Genomic DNA, 5729 nt, shown 5'->3' on the forward strand with positions numbered 1-5729 from the left:
AAATGTTGGGTCATAAGCCCTTGGGAAGGATGAAGAAAAATAAAGTGATCACCCTTTTCACATGAAGAGTAATGCTAGTGAGGAGAAAATGGAGGAGGATACTGGTAAGGAAATTGAGAATAAAGGCCCTATCGGTGAGGACAACAACCAAAGTAAAGAGGAAAAAGAGGAGAGGACAAAGAAGCTAGATATTAATATTGATACCCAGATCAATAATGTGACTACTACTATTGATTCTGAGCCTAGGGTTGTGGTAGACGGGATAAATGACTCTCAGAAAGTGAAACTTTCCTTTCTTCACACTATTATGCTTAAAGTAGAGACTTCCCTTCAAGGTGATTCTTGGTTGTATAATGAAATAATGGTTCTCAAGAAAAAAAAGGGGGTTGTGGAGAAAGATTTGGACTTTGAATGCACTATGAGAGCTTGGAAGGAAGTGCAAATTGGTGACATTCCTAAAAAGCTTAAAGAATATGAGTAGGAGCTTCATTACATAATTAAGGAAAGTGGTCAAAAAATAGAATAGGTCACTTCTAGTTTGTGTGTTGCAATGGCTAGTCTAGGTAAGAAGAGTAATGAGGAGATAATGTCTCTTGGTAATGCAAGGATGGGGAGTCAAGGATGGGGAGTCCAAGAGGACCTAGCAAGAGAACCAGAAAAAGCATGAGGAAAAAGGTTGTTGAGGCTCTTGAGGCTCTTTTTCTTACTCAGGCTAAAATAATCTAGAGTACTACAAAAGTAGGTAAAGAGGTGGCGAATATTATCAAAGAGATGTTGTAGTGATGGTTGTAGAGCAAGTGTGTTGGTTGTTGGTATGGGAAATTTTCCTAGTTTTTACTTTTTGCTTTCTAGCTTGTTTAAAGTTTAGATTCCAAGTCCTTGTAAAACCTAGTTGCTTTTTATGATTTAATTTTTTTGTTTTAGGTCCCTGTAAAAGCTAGTTTCATTGTTTAAAACTTTAGGTTTTAGGTCCTTGTAAAACCTGGTGGTACTTTAATGTTTATCTTTAGTTTTTTGTAAAGGGTTTCAAGTCCCTTGAAAACTTGTTTTTACCTTAATCTAAAACTTGTTTCCATTTATAGTGCTATTTATCTACTTTGGTTATTTCTACATGTTAATATGGTTCTTGTTTTTGTGAGTTTAATTATTTATTTTTATTGTTTTTTATTTGAACCTTATCCAAGTGATCCATTATGATACTGCTAACATTTTATTGTTTGATCTAGTATATATTTCTATGTATCAATATGCCAAGTGGAATCCATCCAGTAGTAGTTACCTTTTGTAAGGAAGCATCACAGCTAGTTGTGGGAGTACATAATATTTCTAGATTCCTTATACATGTATGGAGAAGCAACTCGGAAGTCATCTGAAGATGCTACTGAACAATCCAAAATTCCTCTTCCTGGAGTGAAATGGGAAAAGTAGCAAGTGCATGACAAGAAAGGAATCTTAACTCTTTTTGGAACTTTTGCAACCTATGGAAATGTAGATGGTTGTACAATTATTGCTTCATGCTTGAAGGGTATTTGTTTCCTTTCTTGTTGATTGTAGTATGATTGATAAATATCCACTTTGATAATGTTTTTTTGGATTGTGACTTTCTCTCAAGGGATGTCAGGTTGTGGGAAGGGTTTTGGGTGGTAATTATTTTCAAGATTTTTGCAACAACTAGTGGATGGATATAAGAGTTATATAAAAATTACTACTTGCTAATTGTATTACAAATTTCAGTTTATCATTAACTATGTAAAAGAAATTGAAAACTTTGCAAGCTTTTGTTGTTGTATGACATTTTGCATTAGAGTACCAATCATAATGTCTTTATCCCAATATTGAGTATACGAAGTGAAAATATGCACCCTTTTGATCTAAGGTCCAAGTGTTAAAGTTTAGTGGACAACCCAATTAGAGGGATTGAACTATTTTATTAGTGTGGATGATTTATTTCTAATAGTAGGATTTGACAACAATGGAGATATAGAACATACCATAAAAATTGGTATAGAAATATTCTATTATGCTTAGCTTTATATATGGGCTTTAATAGATGTGATGTCTTTATCCTCATTCAACCATCTACATATCTCTAGCCTTACAAAGAATGGCAATGCACATATATATACAAGAGTAAGAATAGGATGGTTCAGTTGGGAAGTGACAACTCATATTCTTATTGTAATTGTGATAAGCTCTCATAGTTGATGCTTGCTAGAATAGATTGAGTTGTGTGGTATTTCCTATAGTTCAAAAACTCATACTCAGTAGCTTATTGCCAAGGGTCATATTTATGGCAAAAAATAGTTGATTACTTAGCAACTTCTCAACAAAAAAATGGTAATGTAGAAAAATTCTTAAGTTTAGTTAGAAATTGTTTTTTTTTTGCAAAATTGAATGAGGAGATGCATCTAATAAGTCAATAAATGAGTAAACAAAAGAAACAAGTTGAGTATAGGTATTTTTATATTCAAATGGGGTACAAAATGACATCCTTGTGAGGAATATTGATGGTTAGTAGCCTGATAATTTTGAAACAAAATTAAAGTTGCAAATTGTCTTTGTAAAACTATAAATAAATTTAAGTACAACATCAAAATTGTCTACATCTTCTAATTCTCCTTCCCAAAAGCTTTAGAAAAACTATTGGAGGGGTAGGGGGTGTAATCCTTGAAGTTTGTTGTGGCCCTCCTACCTTTGCACAACTGAGTATGACTTGACCTCATCTTAGATGTAGATGATGATAGCACAGGTAATGACTCCTCATCTTAAACTTCCTTATCCTTCTCAAAGCCATCCAATCCCATTGCAAATGCACCCTCTCCCAAAGCTTTCCTCTCCAAATTTTAGATCTTATCCTCAATAAACATTGGGGGTTACATCACCTTCCAAGAGGAGGCAGGAGCTTGGACTAGGGACTGAGAATGTGAATCGCAACTACACTTGCCCAAGGCATTTTGTATGTTTCCTTTTGCCAATATAGTTTGTTTATAATTAGGAATTCAGGGGGAACATTGTTGGTTATGTGTCATTGGAATGCTAGGGAACTAATCCATTGTGTTAGTCAAACTGGATTATTTTAACATATTAATAAATAGATGTTATAGTTATTCCACTCTATTAAAGTATTTTAATAGGCATTGTATGCAATGATGTATCATGGTGTTGAGACTCAACCCAATCTTAGAAAGGACTTATGTCCAAATCAGCCTTGGTGAGTCTGAAGCATTGACTTGCACACTTGCCCAAGTCTTATAGTCAAGATTCACAAGTTTACAAATTCTTAAATCTTAGCTATTAGACTAAGCTGACTCTAAAGAAAACAAAAAATCAACTTGAAAAATAGAAAGGAAAAAAAAGTAAAACAATAAAAGATTCGTTCACATATTATATTGTACTATCACACTAAGTACCTACATGTGGGAATTGTATGGGCCTCAGATTTGTTAGTCCAAAGAGATCATTCAAGATGGAAAATAGAGATTGGATGCATTACTTGAGCTCTATGGATTTTTTTGAAGCAAAGGATTGAGGACTCGTGTATTTTACCTTTCCCTCTTCTACCAAATTTTTCAATTCAACAATCTATATAAAAGGTCCATAGAGCCTATCCTTAAAGCCTCTACTCATTCTCGAGCAGTTAGAAGCAAATTTATAGCACTTTGAATGTCTTTACAGTAATCTAATACAATTTTTGCAATGTCTATTGGCTTTCCTAGAGCTTGAAGCTCTTCACAAAGGTCATTGGCTAAATTTAAAATCTCATCAGTTGAAATTTTTAACAAGCCTCTCGTTGTTAGTTCTTCTTTCCACATACCACTTGTATATAATGCCCCTCATGCTTTATTGAAAGAACAAGAGCTCCAATATGCCATAATAGCTTCTTCAAAAATAAATTTCAATGACTAAATGATCCCCCATGCTTCCATTATTACTAATTTCTTTTCACTATCTTTAAAAATATTAACTCCAAGAGGGAAAAGTTTTGGATTGCTCTTAATTAGTTGTAAGCATTCACCAAAATATGAATCTCCTATTGCAACAATATTCTTTAAGGCACTCTCATACTTATGCAACTTGCAATCTATAGTATAGCACATAAGAAAAGCTGACATCTATTCAAGTTCCTATAAGAAAGGATAAATTCCTTAGGATCATGTTGTGAGTTCGGGGCAACAATGGTAGCAAGATGCAAATCATAAAATCCCAATTTTGCTTCAAATATAGAATCGGGATCTGAAAACCAAAGAAGATGCTTTAGAGCTTCTTCAGAACTTGGATTTGATATATTAGATGCACCACCTCCATGATTCATTTTAGTGTAAATTTCAACATCCCACAACTTTTTAATTCTTCATAATGCTTCTTCTATTTGTGGAGGATTATTGCAAGCTAATGTAGTCAATATGCACAATTCCCTTGTAGGGTGAAATGGAGCCTATTCTTCAAGGTCTTTTCCTATAGCCTCCAAAATAGATGGTACCTTATTTGTTGCCTCCATATTTTCAACTCATATTGCAACTCTCTTTAAAATTGTTTATTACACTCAAAAGATGAATTTGTATCTGGCATGAAAATCTATGTGCCCAAACCTTTCTTGCCATCTAGAGAAAATGACAATAAGACATTTTTGTACATCTTCATAATGTTTTCATTGTTTAGAGCACATACGAATTCTATGATATGATTTAAGTTGTCTACTTACCAAACAAATTCAATGGAAACTTCAACAAATTTTTCCAACCATAATAATCAACTATTGCATTGTAATTTATCCTATGTTGCCTGACCAAAGAAATTACATCTTTGAAAAGCCCTTCAACCAGTGCACTAGCAATAGCTATCAAAACCATTTTTTGAGGATAAATGCTTTCCAAATTTCCATAGAATGTTTGCAAGATTACTACAACTTCATAACCATTTATGATACCAATCAACTTTTCATCTCTTTCCCATACCTTGATCCCATTGGAGGTTTCTTCCTTGTTATTGTTCATCGCACCTTGATGTCTATTTTGGGAAGTTCTTTGTGACTCAATATTTACAATTGATTCATGAGGTCCATCTACATGAAATATTCCATAAACACTCACAAAAAAGAGGATACCCTTTCTTGCTACATAGACAAGATGAGTAACCACTTGGTATGTATTGCTTACAACACTTGCATAAAATGCAAAACTAGTGCAGTCACTACAGATAATCTAGTCATTCAACTATAAATTTCCATCTTCATCAAGTCCAAATAATAAAACATTCACATTCCCTTTATCATATATACAAACAACATCCATCCATGGGAAAAATGCCAAAAATCCCTTCAAGCTGATTTATCTCTTTTTGTATGTTTTTTTCTCCAAAGCCATAAAACTTTGATGTTTTAGTCATTGTAGTATCTTGTAAAAGAGTATTTTGCAACCATGTAAAGGTTTGAAATTTATATTGATTTAAAAGAGAAAATAAATTATAAATAAACACATAATACAATCAATTAGATGATTCATCATTAATACTAAATTCACCACAAAGTGGGCAATATCCGTGTATTATTTCTCATACAAATACATGATCTACATTCATCCTTTTCAAAATAAAATTGTCTAACTTTCCAAATACCAAGAGACAACAAAGAAATAGAAAAGAAAAGTCAAATGATTATTGTGGAGGCAACATATTATGAATCTGAAAATCATAAAAATAGTATTTTCTTGCATATTAGAACTAAAACTTCA

General features: G+C 33.0%; 1 pseudogene; it reads right to left on the reverse strand.

Annotated features, from left to right (window-relative positions):
- Positions 1-3569: 3569 nt before the first annotated feature.
- On the reverse strand, positions 3570-5363 carry LOC149555126 (elongator complex protein 1 pseudogene; annotated as a pseudogene).
- Positions 5364-5729: the final 366 nt, after the last annotated feature.

This window comes from Cupressus sempervirens, chromosome 5, assembly GCF_028749045.1.
Source record: "Cupressus sempervirens isolate cs-2001-9-10 chromosome 5, ASM2874904v1, whole genome shotgun sequence".
Classification (NCBI taxonomy): domain Eukaryota; kingdom Viridiplantae; phylum Streptophyta; class Pinopsida; order Cupressales; family Cupressaceae; genus Cupressus; species Cupressus sempervirens.